Genomic DNA, 19,998 nt, shown 5'->3' on the forward strand with positions numbered 1-19,998 from the left:
AGAACTACATATGATTAGAGAAATCAAGAAAAATAAAATGCGCTAGAAGCCCTAATTGCAGGAGGCACTGGGCATGACATTCCTTTGCTAGATGATTCATCATTTATATTTTCCTAGTTTCCGGCTCACAATTCATGCACTTGGTTATCTGCCTTTTTGACAGGGCTCTAGAGTTCAACTTTGAGAAATGTTTGCCTGATGGACAGGATGAAGTTATGAGAAGTTAATCTGTACACAGGACAGCATTAGGTCCTCAGGACAATCTTGGAAGCTGGGTGGGAGAGCTAGTGTCATGCTCATCTCACAGAAAAGGAAACAGGCCCAGCATGATGCTGTGATTGGTATAAGACCCCAAAAGTAAGTGGTTGACTTGGGGCACACAGTTTTCTGACTCCACTCTATTCTTTGATGCAGTAACATGGGTTGGGGTGGAGAGGGAAAGGGAAAGAGATTCTGTTGCCCATATGGTGCTTTTTAATCTTAAAGGTGCACTTACTTTAATGATTTTTTTTTTTCAGCAGTGGGTGCTGGAGCCAGCTCATCCTGTCTGGCAAGGGCTGGTTGTGTGCAGCTCTTCCAACCTTAGCATTCAGAGATGTGTTGGTATTGAAACTGGCTTCAAGGGAGGTAGTCACACCGTGAAAATCGGCAAATGCTACACATCAAGGCTTTTATCTCCAGAGAGAGGCTGTAAAACATTTACCTGCGAAGAACTATTTTAAATGCATTTTTAGTTTCATTCCAGTTGTCACTGACCCTTTAAGTCTGCCTCTTTGCTAAAATTGAGGTTGATAGTTAAGTCACTAATTTGACTTATCAAGACCTGGAGAAAGTGAGAGGAAAAGCATTACTTTACCTGGACACCCCAGGAGCAAGCTGCCCTTCTGTCTCTCAGCAGTAAAGTGATGTGTAAAAGCCTGTAACTGAGCTATGTGTGGAGCAAATTACCTATATGTACTTGGGAAAGCAGTTGTTCTTTCTGACCTACTCTACTGAAGGCAGTGATTTCCAAATACATACTTGACCTCCCCTAAGCATTAAAAATATTTAAGTATACTACATACACATGTGTGAATATATGTATGTACACACACATATACATGCATATTATTACATACATACATATTGAGATTGTGCATATAATTTTATATGTGAGTACATGCTTATATATGTTTATAAATTACATGCCTTACCTTCCTAATATATGTCAATTATGTATCAAAGAAATTTTTACAGGATGAGGAAAAGATGAATTAACAAGTCCTTTAAATTATTTTTCAATTGTACAATCTATTTTGCCCTCCATAAATATTACCAATCCCCTTTACTAAATATCAATAATGTTTTGTGAGAAGATGTATCATTTCTGGAAAACGTTGGTTTACATTTTCAACACAGTCATTCAAAGAAGCTTCTAAATTCATCTTCCAGACTTTGTTTTAATGCTTCTCAGAACTGAGGAGCTGTTTCATAAAGATTCAAAGGTCTAAAAAGGAATCAGTGTATCCTTGGCTAAAACGGACTAGATCCGTTCACCCATTATGCACAGTACTTTGTTAAATTTAGTTAATACATTTCCCTCGCTCCTTGTGGGAATCAGGTGCTCTGGCAAACTAGTTGCATATTTTTAGTGGGTTCAAAGCCCACTGAAGCTATTTAGGTTTTTTTTTTTTTATTTTTAGATTTTTAAAATGTATTTATTCATGAGAGACACAGAGAGAGAGAGAGGCAGAGACATGGGCAGAGGGAGAAGCAGGCTCCATGCAGGGAGTCCAATGTGGGACTCGATCCTGGGTCTCCAGAATCACACCCTGGGCTGAAGGCACCGCTAAACCACTGAGCCACCCGGGCTGCCCAGCTATTTAGTATTTAACCAGAAAATTCCACTTCAGGGTTTTAGAGCCTGCAGACCCGAATGTTGTTATAGGTAACACCCTTAAATTTCAGAACAAAACTGCATAACAATGAAAATGATTCCAAACATCATATTTGTATCAAGGTGCTCTTTCCATTTTATGATTTTCTTCCGAAAAGTAGTTGCCTTCTTAGTTTCTGTTAAAACTTTTTTTACTTTGAAGGAGCAGATTGTGCATTTATAATACCTACTGAGTGAGGTTCTCAGAGTCATTTATCATCACAGAAAGTATTAGTGAATTCGGAATATCCATCTACTTAAAACTAAAAATTTGCAGACATCTTCAATTTTGAAAACTTTCCAAGTATGTTACTCCAGGGCAATCAAAGAAACTCTTTGTAGTTACAGAATATATGAGATATATATATGAGACAGACACAGACACACATATATAAGCCTTTGCATATATATATAATTATATCCATAAACATTTTCTTATAAAATATACTTTAATCACATTATATATATGTGCAAAATAATATATGCACAATAGTACATTAATACTTTATATGATATATACGTTATGTGTATTTGTATATACACATGTATAAAATCATCTATGTACTCACTAAATGCAGCTCTATACAGATTGATAATCCTATCATAATCAGGATTATGTATATACTTACATCATATATAAAATTTTGAACATAGTTTTACACATCTAAATACTAGTAGCACTTTATATATTCCTATAGATACATAAAATTCTTTATATAATGTTATATAAATGGGTACACATGTATACAACTCTGTATAAAACATAAGTCCTACAGGTAACCTTATACTTACTCTGTATGTATACATGTCTGTACATGCTCCACCTAAGATTGTGATCTGTGAACTCACTTGGTGGGGACACATGTAAAATGCATGTTGAAAGCCAGCAGGTAAGCAAGCGCGTGCTCAGCCCACCCCTATGCTGCAACTTCCTGTCTCAGAGGAAGGTTCTTCACATACATAACTGGTTAGCATGTGGCCAACTGCAAATGCTAGGATCTGTACTTAAATATTAGCCTAGGGGCACCCAGGTGGCTCCGGGGTTAAGCATCTGCCTTCAGCTCAGGTCGTGATCCCGGGGTCCTGGGATCAAGTGCTACATCGGGCTCCCCACAGGGAGCCTGTTTCTCCTTCTTCCTGTGTCTCTGCCTCTCTCTCTAGTCTATCATAAATAAATAAATAAATAAATAAATAAATAAATAAATAAATCTTTTAAAAAAATCTTTAAAAAATACAAATATTTTTATTTGTATATATTTTTAGCTTAGTTATGTTTTTTTAAACTTCCTTAAATTAAAAAGTACATATAAATTTTCTTCCTATACCCCAAGGTTCTTCCTGTACCCCTGCTTCATTGAACCCTGTCCGTGGTGTGGCCCCTCGGCTGTGCGTCAGATCCTCCTGGCTCTTCTGGGATGGCCTGACTTTTGCCTCAGACACTCACAGCCATGCCTCTTCTAGGAGCAGCTGCCTGGGGTGCAGCATCCTTTCTGCCTCACCTCCCTACTCTGATCTGCTAGAAGAACCTACAGAGGCAATACTCCCTTTTTTAAATGAGAACTCAATCCTTTCAGCTCAAAGAACCTGCGGTCAAGGGGAAAATGGACATGAAAGTTCAAGTTGGGCTGGACATGGCTGGTCGATCAAATGTTGGAAATTGGAAGGTTTACCGAGACTGCAGTACCTCTCCTTACTGAGTGCCACTTACCTCCATTAGTTCTTTTTTTTTTTTTTTCTGATGTTCACAACAGGCCCACCAAGCAGGTGTCATGTTCCAAATGTCACTGGTCAGGAAACTGAGGCATGGGGCAAGGTAAATGACTTATCTACAGACCACATACCGGTCAAGTTCCAGCTACTTCACAGCGAGCTCTCCAGCTCCAAAGCTGTACTCTTCGTACTCTACCATGCTGCTCTGTTCCATAAAATACTATTTTAAATAATCAAATGGACTGAATTTATGAATTTGGCAGGTTGCAGTACTGACAAATATGCACGAAACAGATAAAACAGAAAAACTGTTGTGTGTGTGTGTGTAAATAAACTTCACTTTCCTGGGAGCTATTTTGGTACATTTGTATACATACATATACAAAACTGGAACTCAAAAAAGGTTCGTGACCTGTGACAATTTCTAGAATTTTACCATCAGAAAGTAACTCTACAGCCTTTATGCTTACAAATATTCATGGAAATCATACAATGTTGTAAATGATTTTCCTCTACAACTGTAATTGAATGACTTAGTACATACATGATGCCAGGATTTTTTTGCCTTAGAATATAATGTAATCATTAAGAAGATGTTTTCAGTAAACATTAAATACTCACGTTATCGTGTTAAGTGAAATAAAGCAGAATAAAATGTTGTACATTTGGTATAATCACAATCTCGGAAATGCCTATGTCAATATTTATGCCTCTAGATCTAGTCTATGACAAGGAAACATACTATGGTGATAACAGAGTGATTTCTTTGTGTTAGTTCTAATTTACTCTATAATAAACATGTAATCTGAGAAAACAAGATACATTTTGCTTAATAAAACAAGATTGTGGGCTTAGAGTCAGAGAGGTCAGAGCTGTGACAGTGAAATGCTGGTGAAAACATACCAAGCTTCCATCTCTTCCTCTATCACATAAGGGTCACCATCCTTCCTTAGAGACTCGGGCTTCCATGTTTGAGCAGATCCTCAATAAATGCTGATGTGTGGTCTGTGTTCCCTTTGCAGGACCCGTAGTAGGCTATGTAGCTTCTTGCAGGGCTCTCCGATGACCCACAGATGTCCCTTACAGAGTGGAAAAAAAATCATTACTACTTTATTTAAAACAATAAACTTGAGGGAAAGAATCAAAATTCCCAAAGCCAGAAACTGAATTTACTGACCATCTTTTTACTCAGGTATACATAAAACAAGGCCATGGGCCAGTTGTCCTGGTGCAGCTTATAGTTCTTAATCTTTGGGGAGTCCTGAATATGCTTAAGAATCTGTTGACAATTATCTGTCCCTCATACATGTTCACAAATGCCACATTTTGTGTATGATGTCTTAGGATTCACAGGTGTTCTGAAGTTTCCACAAGTCCCATGATGCAAAGCTGAGAGAGGAGCGGTGAGATGGGAGGTTGCATCCTCCCATCTGTTGCAGGGACAGAGATGCTCCCTTGTTCCCATTTCCCATTTCCCTTGTGTGCCCATGACTGGGAGGAAGAAGGGACCTGCACAGTGACCGAGGATCACTCATGCCATAGTCATCAAGGTGTCACCCCCTCTGACCTCAGTTCCTCCTCTGCAACAGACTCAGAGCTCAATCTTTTCTAGGACAAATGTGATGCCTATTAAACCATCCGTGCTCTGTACTCCACTTAGAACAAAACCTGCAGATAATCCTGGGAGTGGCGATGCTATCTGAAATTCAAAGGGGCTCAAGTAATCCTAGCAGACCCAAGCAGACAAGCACAGCTCATCAAATCTAAGATCCAAAGATGTAAAAGAACTTGTGTCTCACTGGGATTTTCACGTACAAGCGCCAGCATCCCTTCTGGGATGAGCTCCCGATGCAAGGTCATCAAAGTTGGCCCAGCGCTCAGCTCACTCGCGGTCCCTGTGGCTGAGCAGTTCAGGGCAGGGATTGTTAGTTTGTTTCCATAAAGAGCCAGAGACTAAGTACTTCAGGCTGTGTGGGCCATACACACAACCCCTAGCACGAGTTATTCTTTGCTTTTGTTTGTTTTCACAAACCTTAAACATTCCAAAGACACCCTTAGCTTGTAGACGGTGCAAAACCATCCATGGTTTGCCTCCCTGTGGTTGAGAACAAAAATTCGGAAGCTCTACTGGCAGGGGTTCAAATCCTGACCCTCCCAGCCCCAGCATTGTTACCTTTGCCTGCTTGCTTCATTGCTCTGTGCCTCAGGAAAAGGGGAGAGGATCCTAAGAGCACTTCCACCTGAGGGCTCATAGGGAGTCATGGCTTAATGCAAATGAAACACTGTGGAGAGCGAGAACACAGGTGGGCACAGTGTAGCCCTACCTCTGGCCAATAGGTCTGGGAAGGAGGGTCGTCGGATCTGGTGGGTTATCCTAGAGTTACTTGGGGTCTGTCATCAACCCATGGAGGCCTGCCACTGCAAAATGTCAACCAACGGGGATTTCCTTGCAACATATTGTGCACCAGGAAAGGTAAATACTGTGTGCTTAGAGTATTAAAATAGTTCCTATATGCAAAGTTAGGATAAAAATAGCGGTTACCTTATAGGGTTGTTTTGCAGATGAATATAGATTTGTTCATTATAACATATAGCTCTTATTATCATAGTGGAAGAGACCTGATTATAATGACTAGACAAGAGTTTTTGGAAGGATCTCTCTCTGGGTGATAACCCCTGCTGGAATGTATTTTAAGCCAAGACCCCCTGGAAGAGGCTGTGCACTTGCACCGGGGGAGCGCAAGGTCTGTCTTACCGCCCTGGCCTCGGCACCCAGCCCACCACCAAGTGCAGCATGGTAGCTGGATACACCTATTTTTAGATGAAATGGCTTTATTTTTAAGGAATAATGTAAAGATTTGGGGTTTGGGTGTTTGCTTCTGCTTTCTTTCAGCAATATGTTAAAAATCACCAGACTTCCAGTTCAAGATGACTGTCAGAATAAACATGTGCCCAACATCCAGGATGCCTAATAATTACAGAATAAATCCAGGTGAGCAAGGAAACCCAGCCTTGCATACACTGGAGGTTATCAACCCTAACTCATAAACAAACGAACAAAAGTGTGACCTCACCATAAGGTCTTTGAGCTTCTTCTTCTTCCTTTAAAGTGAATATAGTTCCCTGTTCAATGTCAAGAAACAAAAAGTGAAATTTTTAAAAAGGAAAAGATTATAAAAATTCCTGAAAGGGAAATAGACTATGGGGTCAGATTGGAGGAGAACTTGTGGGCTAAAACGCACCTGAGGAGGGCTGTTGGAAGGACAGATGGGCTCTGGAGATGCTGACAGCCCAGGGAGCAGACGCTGGAGGGACAGGCATGGATGTGGTCAAGAGCGGTCATCAGGGTGCTTACTGGAGACATTGGGGATGAGCAGAAGGGGTTATCTGGTGTCTCTGCTTCTCTGCGTTGGGCCAGGCATCACAGAACAGGTTGCTGGCATCTGAGACGAGACAATACACTGCCCTGCTTGCAGCCCTAAGTGAGAGGGAGAGCCCCGGTATCCAAAGTCATTGCTGCAAGGTGCATAGCCCACAGTAAAATGGACGTTCAGAACATATAAAGATACTTGTTTCAAAAAGAAATAAAAAATCCTAACGGACAAAAGTCATGAACAGGTAGTCCTGGTCCTAAAAGATGAGGTACCAATAACTAACAGACATGGGAAAAGATTCTCAGCCTCATGGTGATGAGAAAATGCAGGTGAGAACAAAGACACGTCATTTTCTTACTCATCTGATTAACCATCTCTTATTACCATATCAAATCTTGATGATGTGGTAAAGAAATGAATGCTCTCATTCATTGCTTTGGTGGGTATAAATTTCCATAGCTGCTCCACAGTATAGTTTCAGCAGAAAAATATATATGTTCCATGGCTCAGCAAATATCTGCCTCGGTGTCTCCTCCACCTTAGAGACAGAGTCGCATGTGTCTGATGTGAAAGGACATATACATTCACTGCAGCGGTGTGGGTAACAGGCAAAACTGGAGAAATACATCAAATTGGAATAAATACACCACCAGACTTCCAAACTCTGCAGTACATACCCAAAAACGAATCTGTGTGTACCAATGTGCAAAGGTCTTCAAAACATGTCAAATGAGCAAAGTATAACTTACAGGACAAGAAATATAGTATAACAAGATTTAGATACAAAATCAACCCCTCCTACACACAAACCACAACGAGAAGAGACACAGAGATAGAGACAAATAGACACACAGCAGGAGAGAGCTTGAAATTCAAAGCAAAGATGCATTTGGATACCCACCACACTGATGAGTAATTCCTCTAAGAAAACATTTTGTGGACCTTGGGCATATTTTTAAACATGAGACTGTGTTCATGTTTTACTTTTGAATAAGAAAGTAAATAATTTTAAAAGGACAGTCCAGCCTCACTCTGGAAAACTAGAAAACACATGGGAGAGAAAATCTGTCGTCTTGCCACGTGAGAAAAGCACATTTTGCTTGTTGCTGCACATCCTTCTAGTCATTCTTCTACATATGCGCAGGTTGATGCTCAAGTACTGATCCACCAGGGAGCCTCTTCTTTTGCAGGTGGAAAATAGATTAGTCAGTGAGCAGATGTAGAAGGAACGGAAATGTGTGAACTCAGAATTGACAGGAATAGGCATGGATCACTGACACCTTGTGGAGAAACAGGAGACAGTAGGGCAGCCATGGCAAAATGTTCCCATCCATTGATGGGATGGAGAGTGTGAGGTGAGGACAAGTGCAGAGTGGCCCAATGACACCCCCTGCCCACATGTGCCTCTTCTGCTTCCTCCTGGATGCTCCTTTTATAGGAAAGAAATTGCAAAGAGCAAAAGCAGGTACAAGTAGAGCAGCACACCGGGACAGGTGTTGAGCAGAGTCTGTGTAGCGGGTGTGAGAAGTAGAGAGAAAGAGCCGGAATTGCACAAACAACTGTGCATATAAATCTAGGAAATCTAGAGCCTCTGTATATGGGACTTGGGGCCAATTCTGATTTTATATTTCTCAGGAGAATTGTCTATTTCAACTCTATTTTCAAATTTGTTACGGAGTTTTTCATAGTATCCTGTTACAATTTTCAAACATTTTATTTATCTGTGTGCTGGTGTTTTCCTGTGTGTTTTTTTTTAAGATTTTATTTATTTATTCATGATAGACATAGAGAGAGAAAGAGAGAGGCAGAGACACAGGCAGAGGGAGAAGCAGGCTCCATGCCGGGAGCCCGACGTGGGACTTGATCCCCGGACTCCAGGATCACGCCCTGGGCCAAAGGCAGGCACTGAACTGCTGAGCCACCCAGGGATCCCTTTCCTGTGGTTTTTAATGTTACTTGTGCCTCATCTTTTCTGATCCTATTTGCCTGAGGTTTATCTGTCTTATTCATCATTTCAAAAGACAAGCTTTGGGTTTTGCTAATCAAATCATTTCTAGAGAAGGGGAAATCTTTTCCATTAATTTCAGCTTTTATCTCAGTATTTCTTTTTGAATCTCTTTAGGTTTATTTTCTTGCCTCTTCCAGCCCAGGCATGAGATTTTGGATTTCTTCTCCATGATGCTGGCACACTGCCTGGAGGCAGCAGAGCTCACAGTTAACAACAACAACAACAAAAAATAAGGGATGCCTGAGTGGTTCAGTGGTGGAGCATCTGTCTTTTCAGATCATGATCTCAGGATCCTGGGATCGAGTCCTGCGTTGGAGTCCCCACAGGGAGCCTGCTTCTCCCTCTGCCTATGTCTCTGCCTCTCTCTGTATCTCTCATGAATAAATAAAATCTTAAAAAAAAAGAAGATAGTCACAGTTAAAAAAATTGTAAAAATGAACAAGAGAGGGTCCTATCCCTGGAAGCTCAGGCAAGGCTTTTCATGGAAAGAAGGAGGAGGGTATTGGAGGGACCCAGGCAATATCTTGGACAGAGGTGTCAGCAAGGGCAGGGCTTGCCCTGAGATATCAGATTTGAGCAGAGCTGTTCACAAGGGAGTTAGGTCATTGTAGCCAATTGTTAGACCAGAAAGAGGAAAATATTTGTGGCTTATATACTAAGACTTTCCTGCTCCCGTGCTCTCCAGAGGAGCCTTGGTATTGATTATTTTAATTTTTATGTCTACTGATAATGCTTCTGTATTATGAGTGGAATAACATTTCCAAGAGCTACAGATATGAGACCCAGAGGTCCCAGAGGTCAGGTCAATAATTCTGAGTGTCAAGAGATCCACCCTCAGTGAGCCCTTTGTGATCTCGATTAAAGTTTAGCCCCAGATAATGTGCTATAAAAATGCCTATTTCTACTCTACCCTCCAAGAATCACTGTGAACTCTTCTCCACATTCTCAGTTTAGGAATTTGGGAATCTCTCCCTTGAAAAAGGCAATCTAGAGAGCTCAAATGTGAGATCTCAGAGATGATTGACCATTGCAAACAAGAGATAAAAATTTGTATCTAAAAAGGGCAAATGATCCCACATGCTGATAAGGTAATAATTCCTCTGACCTTGAATTCTTTTTGCCAACTGTTCAGCAGCATGCTAAGACAGAGAGTCCTAACCATGTGGCACCAGGTGGCTCCCCCCCAGTCTCCTGTGCGCCCTCCAGGAGAGCCTCCTCTGCTCTGCTACCTGTTCCTGCCATCAGCCTGTTGCTCATTGGACTGCTTTTCACATCAGCACATTTTTATAGCACATGGTGGTTTCCTCAGTTACACAACAGACTCAGTGCCAATAAACCCTCTTCCAGGTAATGTAAAGCATATTTGAGTGCAGGAATGATTACATTTTCATAGCTAAAAATAAGCACTTGTTTTTAATTTTCCATGAGAATGCTGCCAGTCATCCCAGGAAGCCACCTCCTACCTGGTGAGCCCTTTATGCTAAAGTCATCACCCCTGTGGCTGGGAAAGTGGAATTCACATTTTCATTATGCAACACAAAGGGAAAAGCCCATATGCAAATCTCTCTTTAATCCTACTGTATCTCTGCTTGTTCAAAGTGCTTTAAAACATTAGACTATGTTAAATATACTTTGACATAGAAGCAAATCCCACCAGAGCCAATCTACATGGAAAGAATATGTTTATTTTTTAGAGTACAAACATAGCTGACATCATCTCATCTGATCCTCACAGAGCCATTATGAAGTTGGTAAGATTATACCCACAAAAGGAAGGCAATCACTTATTGGGTTTACCCAGAAGCTGCAAGCTTACTATCCTGCATCAGTTTTGCTTGTTGGAAGAATTTTCTTTTTTTCCAAATGCATTTGACTGTGAAGGTGTCATGTCACAGCCACAAACTGCTGATCAACTCTAGAAGGACATTTATAAGCCATCAACATCTACATATGTCTTATTGTGGTGGGATACAACATTGTTCCTTTCAAGATGAAAATGTAAGGGTCTTCCCGGTGTCTGTGGAGGGCTAGGATATCACTATGGGGAGGTGGTGTGTCCAACCACGAAGAAAGCCTCTCTTTTAAATGATATGATTGCAAAAGTTTAAAAAAGATGATTTTTTAAAATGCCCCCCAAAGAAGCAGTGGTTCAGAGTGCAGGCACTTAAGTCAGACAAAACTGACTTGAAGTCATGATTCAACAAATGTAAGCTCTTATCGCCATCCAAAAATTATCCTAAATATGGGATGCCTGAGTGGCTCAGCGGTTGGGCATCTGCTTTCGGCTCAGGGTGTGATCCTGGGATCAAGTCCCACATCTGGCTCCCTATATCATTGAGCCTGCTTCTCCCTCTGCCTATGTCTCTGCCTCTCTGTCTGTGTCTCTCATGAATAAATAAATAAAATCTTTAAAAAATGTCCTAAATACATTCTGCTAATCTCAAAGATCTGATGATCTATGCCATCTTCACCTTCATCATGAAGGTCATGCCTAACAGGTCACTGGCTAAGATAAAGACTCCATCTCTCTAACAGAGCCAAGAGAAGCTGCTCTCGAACCATATACAGTGTGCCTGTATGCCAGAAACTTCAAATGCATTAGCTACTGGGATCCTTTCAACATTCTTGGTAAGTAGGTGTTATCTTAACTTTTCATTTGAGTAAAGCAGAGTATCTTGCTCAAGGTAATATTTATATTTATGTATGAGAAGGGTCATTATAGCTGAACAATTATCATTGTATAGATCCTTGGCAGTATTACAGATCCTTGATTCTCAAAGTGTAGTCCACGGACAGCATCACTGGCATCAGGGAGAGATAGTTTCTAATTCTTCCTGGCTGTCAATACAGCAGGGAACTTTTTTTTTTTTTTTTCAGCAGGGAACTTTTTAGCTCAAACCTATATGGTTACATGGTTTCAAATAGATGTGGTTTCAAATAGATATCTTTTCAAATTATAGACATATTTACTGTAGTCTGCCAAATGACTTTCTAAAAATAATTAACAGCTTGGAAGCTCAGGGCACCATCTTCTCACCCTCATTCTATAGTAACTCCACTAAAGCCACACTTTTCACCCAGACCCATCTACATTCTGACCCACCCATTCATGGCTGGTGCTCCCCAGTTGGGCTCTGTGTGGGGCATGGTACAGTTAACAAAAAACAGAACAGGGGTGCACCTGCAGCGCAGTCAGCAACAAGAGTCCAGGTATTTGGTCCGGAATAGCATAAGGATGTGTTTCTTTCACGTTCACTGTTAGTCTTAGTTTCTGTTGTCTGGTCTGTTGAAAGTTCCCCAATCTGTTGGTAAGAAAGGTCTCACATAAATGGACACACATTCTCTATTTTCGGAAATTTGCAATAAAAATTCCACAGAGGGTTTTTTCCCCCTTGCCGTTTTAATTATTGCTATTTTATCTAAGTTTTATTAGAGTCTCCAGAAAAACAATTTTGCTTTAATTTCCCCCAAACAAGGGTTGAATGAAAAACATGCTTTCAATTACCAGCCATCCCCTAGGTTTCACCTCCGCTTCTTTATCCTTCACAAGTCTTTAAAAAATAATAGAAGACATGAAAGTTTATCGTAGGAAACAAAAAGGTAGGCATTAATAATGGAATAAAACATCATGATAATATTAACAGCTAAGAAATAAATGGTTAAAATCATACCATGTAATTATAGATGTTTTTTATGATTATCTAATTATGGTGAATTTCTAAGTATAACCATTCTATATTATATGTTGCTAATAGCTTTCTTAAGAGTGTGTCATTTATCAAAATACATCAATGCACATTAATATATTTTGTAACATAATACTATTGGGTACATGGTACCATGTAAGGAAACCCCATGACTTATTTTATCCATAGCCATTGTTGGACACAGAGATAGTTGGAGCACTTTTGATTTACTTACAATCTGGCATGAAACAATGCTATTCCTAAATTCTTGTACATCCCGAATTATTTGCTTAGGCAAAATTCCTACAAACATAAAAACTGGGTCAAAGAAGAGTCACATTTAAAAAAACCTCAATAACAATATTTAAAAATCAAATATCTGCTACAAATAGAAGTAAAACAAAAAATTTAAAACAATAATAATTCTACCATATGCACATAATCATGTCTCAGCTAATTTTTCTTCCAGAACTTTTCTCTGCATAGCTATTAAACTATCTGTCAATATATTTTTTATAGATGATTGATATATATTTAAGATACATATCTACCCACGAAAAATATTTTTACATGCTTATCAAATACTTGATACTTGTTGGACTACTAAATATATGAAAAAAATTGGATGATTCTGTAGATGCCAGATAGTAACACAGTATTTTTACTTAAAAAATATCTTTAGCATCTATTTATGTTAATAATTTTCACCCACATTTTTATAATGATTGAATAGAATCGATAACATATGAATAGAAATATTTTGGAAATAAAAATGGCAGTACAATTAAACCAAAACATATGCCGAAACTAAAGTCATTGAAAAATTCAGAGCAGTTACTATATTCATTGTAAAATAAAAAAGGAATTAAAATAATTGAAATTGGTACTTAGTACAAAAAGTCAGAGAATGCATAATTAAATAAACATATGGGAAGAGAAGCAAGGAATTAATAGCAACATAGATTTTAATGAACTGGAAAACTAATTTAGAGTATAAACATACAAGAGCTGTATCTTTAGGGAAAAAAAAATAAGAACAAAGCTACCAGCCCCTCAAAATGCATTGAAGAATTGGGAGAACAACCATTCTAAATTCTCAGTACTCATTAAAAATTAAAAAGTAAACACGAATATACAACATTACTACAGTAGCCATAACTGTAGATGCAGATGGGATTCCAAAGTAGTAAGAGACAACCATCTAAACATATATTCTATTAAATTTGATGATTCTGATGATCACATAATCTTCAAGGAAATTACTATGTTCTAAAATTTATTTATGAAGAGAAATAAATGTGAATTCAGACCAACAACCTTAAGAGTTTGAAAAACTCTTCATAGGAATAACTCTAATCAAAAAAATAATAATAATAATCCAGACACAGATAGTTTCATGGTGCAGTGTTTCAAATCCCCAAAACACAAATGATTTCTCTGCTCTCTGAACTCCTACAGAAAATAGTGAAGTAAGTGACTAGGACCAGTTTATGCAACAAATATCACCCTTGTAGAGGGACTTGACATGGAAACCTCAAAAGAGAAAACCATAGTTTAATTTATGAATGGAAACACATGAACCACAGACAAAATGTTATTTGAACTCAAACACTAAATTAGAAGAGTAATACATGATAACCAACCAGGTTTCATTCCATGATTTTAAAAAGGATCCTACATTATGACATTGGTTCAACACAGGCTATCTGCTTTGGTCTCTCTGTTATTTTGGCATTATTCTAGAAATGGGAATGCAGCTAAGATTAAATGGAAGATTTTTTTAATGCTATGACCACAAAACACTGAGATCCCACAAAAAGTTAAAATCACTGAATGAGCTTTCTGGGTTTCAATGTCTCTGAGTTGGGGGAGCATAGATTTTGAGCTCATGTTTGATCATGCATGCTGTATGGTCAATGCCATGATGGCAATGGAGGGAAAGAAGATTAACAGTATTTCACTGGGAGATTTTAGTTGCACTTCACTAAGATTCAGTCAAAAGCAGTATCAAAGGCATATTTTGGTTCCTATAAAAGAGGAACAGCTTTTTTGGATAACATCCCTCCTGTCAGATAACAGTGATAAACTCTGTACAAAATATTTTTTAGAAAACAGTTATTTGAACATGCTGGATAATGACAAAAAGTGGCCAGAAACTTAAGTAGATGGAACTCTTGAAATAATTGAATGCCACTCAGTGGATAAAACCGTTATTAGGTGGATCACTGAACTATTTAGAGGTAAAATATCAAATGATCCCTTTAGCTAGTTATTCAGAAAGGAATTAGCTAATGATTACCAACTAGTTCACTCTTACTTTTATTATTAACTAACAATTCAGAAAAGGTTAATATGTAAACACATATACATACATATATGATAATAATATGGGTAGATAGAACAAAAGAGAAAGCAAATAGGGCAAAATGTAAACTATTGGTGAATAATTAGCATAAAAGATATGCAAGAATTCTTTGCACTATTTTTGCAACTTTTTGTAAGTTTAAAATTCTAGCCAGAATGCAAAGTTATAAAACATTCCACATCCAGGGAACACAGCAGATAGCAATAGGCATCCTCAGGTCAATACATACTCTTCAGGTATTAGCAGAAGTGTCTACTCTCAGAATTGGTAAACTCTGGAAGACCAAAATGTTCAAAGAAAGTTAAATATATAACCTGCCAAATGATTCAGGAACTTCACTCTTAGATATTTACCCAAGAGAAATGAAAACATATGTTCACAGAAAGACTTGTACAGAAATATTCCTACCAACTATATTCAAAGTAGTGAAAAAAAATGAAAACAACCCAAATGTCTACCAATGGAAGAATGGATAAACAAACTTATGAAATGGAATACTACTTGCCAATAAAGAAGAATGAACTACTGATATGTGGCCCCATGGGCTCAAATCTCAAAAACTGTGTTTAATAGAGAAGCCAAGCACAGAAGATGACGTACTGCATGATTCCATTTATATGAAATCCTACAGGAGGCAAAACCAGGTTGATAAAAATCGGAACAGTGGTTGCCTTCAGGAGAATGGGGACTGAAAAGGAGAGAGGGAGAACTTTCTGGGCTAAAGGGCATGTTTTATATCTTGATTTAGATGGTGGTTACGTGAATACATGCAACTCATGGAATTACATAACTAAGATCTCTGCATTTCAACAGATAAACATCTTACCTCAGTTTTCATTCATACTCTAGAAATACAGCACAGCACATTCCATATTTAGGGCATATAGTAAATGATGATGATAGGTGTCCTGAAGTCAGTACATCTTAGGATATTACTGGAAGTGTCTAGTCTCTGAACTTTTGGACTTTTGTCAGAACTTCAAAGCAATTCTAATTCCTAAGAGTGAGGGTGGTCCCCAGAGCATTATCAGGAAAGAAAAAGGCCCAAGAACAGTAACTGGGCATGATTCCTGGAAAATAAACAATCAATTGAAAAACTGCTAACAGTGGCAATTTAGAAAACCAGCTACAAAATGAACTTTAAAAAGCAATATCTTTCCTATGGAGCATAAGCTATTAAAACAGAAGGGGAAAATATTTTAGTAACACCAAAAATATGAAAAATCTGGCAATAAATTTAAAGGAAACATATAGAAGACATTTTTTAAAAACCCTCCTGAACTATATACGAAGAGACAAAATAAATAAATAAATAGAGAAACAGAATATTTCTGGATTAAAAAACTCATTGCAAAAACAATTCTCTTTAAATTAACCCAGAAAATATCCTTCCTGATCCAAACTCAATACGATTTTTCTTTGACCTTGACACAATTATTATCTACAATAAAAAAGCTACAACAAAACTGTCACCACAATATATAGACCAATAGAACAAAATAGAAATCCCCAAAACAATTCTAACTATATATTTAGATTTAGAATATAATGATTTTATTATTTCAAAAATTGGAGAAAGGATCAAGTTTATTCAGTATACATTGCTGGAACACAGAATAACTATTTGTGAAGAAAATAATAATTTGAGATTTTCCCACTCTACCCTACCACAAAATAAATTTCAGATCACTAAAAATAAATGATAAAACTAGGAAAACATCAAAACAATAGGTGAATATTCGTGTAATGTTAGCCTAGGAAAATTATAATATCAAAAATAGAAATAATATTTTCTGACATAACCTAAAATTAATAGATTTGGATATACAAAAATTGTAGTTTTGTGAGTCTAAAAATACAATTAAATGCAAAAGATAAATATGGGAAAGTTGTGTAACATATACAATAAAGTATGGTAATGTTCTTAATATATAAATAGCTTTTCCAAATCAATTAAAAAATATATAACTAGAACACGATTTCTTGTCCTCAGTGCTATTGACGCTTTGGACTAGGGAATCTTTTGCTGCGGGGGCCATCCTGTCTGTCCCATGCCCTGTAGGATGCTCAGCAGCCTCCCTGGCCTCCACCCACTAGATGCCGCTAGCATCTTCCTAGTTGTGACAACCCAAAATTCTTCCAGACATTGCCAAATGTCCCCTAGGGTGGGGGGAAAGCTCTCCTAATTGAGAACCATGGAGCCAGAAGGAAAATTTCTGGATTTGTCTTGGGAGGTGGCATTATATTTCAACAGGAAGGCAGACATGGATCAAAAATAAATAAATAAAATGAGTATCTGTTTCTGTCTTCCAAGTAACCAGAGCTTCACTTTTCTGTGGGTGCTAATGTGTAAATCTTAGTCATAATAACTAAGATTTAACCAATTTTCCCTCTTCTTGTTCAGACAAGAAGCCCATCCTCTGCAGGTGTCTTCCCAGAACTATGGAAGCACCGGGGCGTGAGTCACAGGTGTTCACGAGCCTGTCTGCTTCTGTGGGATGCTTACCTTCCCTCCACTCTGGTGGTCCGTCCTCAGCTCCTGCCCTGGGACCCAAAAGTCCTCTCCAAGGGCAGCAGCTACCAGCCACAGTCCCCTGCAAGCACAGTCCCAAAGCGGTGGTGGAGGGACCCTATTATCTGTGTTGGCCAGGCCATCATGTTGCATAGTTTCAGGATGTTTTTGGTGAGAAGCTTTCCAGGCTTTATTCACTTCTTCAGGGACAGACTCCTGCTTCCACACAGGTACCTCTCTCCTCTGCTGGGGGAGGGCTTCTTACTGGCTCAGGTACAGCACATCTAAGCTCTTCTTCCCTCAGGATCTTTTCCACCTGGAGGGTTCTCAGGAGAACCTGCCCCCTTTCCTCACCTGAATAGCTAAGAAATGTCTGGACTTCCATGAAATTCAAGCCAAATCTCCCTAAGTTGTCCTAGGAAAAAATGACTGGGAAGAAATATATGGAAATGTTCACAGGAGGAGTCCATGCAGAAATGGTTCATTCTAGGGCTGGGCTGGGAGGTAAGGATGTACTCCAAAGATGGTGAGAATAGGAGCCAGTTTGAAGGGGTTCCCACTAGCCAAACCTGGCATGCAACAAGCACCAAACCATTAGTGATATAATCCACAGGCTAAAATAATAATCAAAGGTCCTTGCTGATATGTATCAGGAAATAATAAATATATATGAGATTAAATAAATGTAAGACAAGGGAAAGCTCACTCTCTCTCCTCCTTCTTTTTTAATAGTAAATTATCCCCTAATACATGTGGACAGGATGATGGGCTATGTCTCACAGATGAGACTATGGCTGGCTTTTTTTTTCTTTTAGTTTAACAGCATTTTCTACTTACCGTTTTGTTGCAATGAATAATTGCATAATAACAATGCAAAAAGTCACTGGTACATCTCTTGTGAAGATACACTCTTCTTCTATGTCTTGTGGGTGACATATGTCTCCTACTTTTACATTAGTGAATTTTTGGTAGACCCTACTTTATCTTTTTCCTGTTTACCTATTTTAGAGTCTACATGTGATGGATGATGTGGGTGAGTGTCTGCCCGCAGGACCACTGCTTTCTGATTCATGCATGGGTACGCCCCAGTTTGCTGTGTCCCTCTAAACAGTCTGAGTGGCCCCCCTCATGTTTACCTAGTGACTGCTAGAATTCTCTCTAGCCTTAAGATCAGAGCCTGGTGGTATGAGCAGCATGCCTGTCCAGCTGCCAACCCTGGAGGTGAGAGGATTTTCCAGTCCAGAGTAGTCAAGTGAGAGACATCTTTTCTCCAAGTATCCTCCACGGGCTTCCCTTAAACCTTGGACGGGAGGACACCTTCCTCATCTGCTCTCCTGGAGTTCTACTTCAAGGTCATGGTTTGGTTGAGCCAGCTTCCTGGCCACTCTGGGAGTAAAAGAATGTCCAATTCCCATAGGAAATATTTTCCCACTATTGAAAGCAGGGCCAACTAACAAGCCCTGCCTCCCACAGACGGTCTCTCATGAGGGGCCACTAGTTCTCTAAGAAGTCACCAACAAACGTCATTGGTTCCACTGACAATGGAGTTGCTCCCCATCTTTCACTGAAGCCACCCTCACGTGCAACTCTTCCTCCTGGTTTGGAGCTGCTGGCAGAGTACTGTTCTGGTCCTTCCACACTGCGTCACTTTCTGAGGAAGAAAGAGTTTGAGTTGGCAGCCAGCAACTCCCTTCAGTACAGTCCCATCTACGGCCAAGATGGACATGCAGGTGCACCCTTCCCATTTCTCAACCCTGCTCCAGCTTTCTTCTCCATTTCAATGTCCTTTGATTATTTCCATCAGGGCCTTTTCTGGAAGGGTGGAAGAGGAATGGGGATGGATACAGAGAGGGGCCTTTCACGAGTAACTTGCCTTCAGGAGTGTGCTTCTTGAAAGAGACTGGTGGACAGGCTAGCCCTTTGGGAGAGAAAGTGCCCCCAAGGGTGAGGGCTCTGGGTGTCAGCAGTCTCCAGATAAGGCATGACACCAGCAATGCGCCACCTCCTGCCACCAAGACTGCCCCGCTTGTATTGCTTACAACACAACTGGAATAAAAAAGAAAAGAATCTGAAAATAAAGAGCCTGAATATGTCAACAGGTTGTAGGTACAAAGAAACAACCTAATCTTTAATGTCAAATGTTTCCACTGATCCTGCTGCCTTTCAGCATGGTCCTTCCCACTTTCAGGAGAACTGCCATCAATTGCCTTCAGTGCTGTATTCATTCCAGACTCTCACCTGCCTTTGGGTCAACTGCAGCTACAAGACTGTGTCCATAAGGATGTGTTTGTAGCACTGAGGATGGTGAAGGAGGTGCTGCCATTCAGCTTGGTCAAGGGGCAGACAAAAAAAGCTGAGAGAGAAAGAGCATGTCTGAAGTTAAGGCCAGCAAGTAGTTCAGGATGGTTACCAGTAGGGTGCATTTTGG

The 19,998-nt window shown here is 39.4% G+C and overlaps 1 long non-coding RNA gene across 1 annotated transcript; it reads right to left on the reverse strand.

The window, feature by feature from the left end:
- Positions 1-360: 360 nt before the first annotated feature.
- On the reverse strand, positions 361-13,272 carry LOC112653932 (uncharacterized). Its single transcript, XR_004814699.2, has 7 exons — positions 12,929-13,272; positions 12,513-12,558; positions 12,189-12,309; positions 6,868-7,103; positions 6,700-6,748; positions 4,529-4,704; positions 361-713 (listed from the first exon to the last, which is right to left on the reverse strand). It is a non-coding gene; the product is annotated as an uncharacterized LOC112653932 (long non-coding RNA).
- Between the last annotated feature and the right edge of the window lie 6,726 nt (positions 13,273-19,998).

The sequence above is a fragment of the Canis lupus genome, chromosome 3 (genome assembly GCF_003254725.2).
Source record: "Canis lupus dingo isolate Sandy chromosome 3, ASM325472v2, whole genome shotgun sequence".
Taxonomy (NCBI): Eukaryota; Metazoa; Chordata; class Mammalia; order Carnivora; family Canidae; genus Canis; species Canis lupus.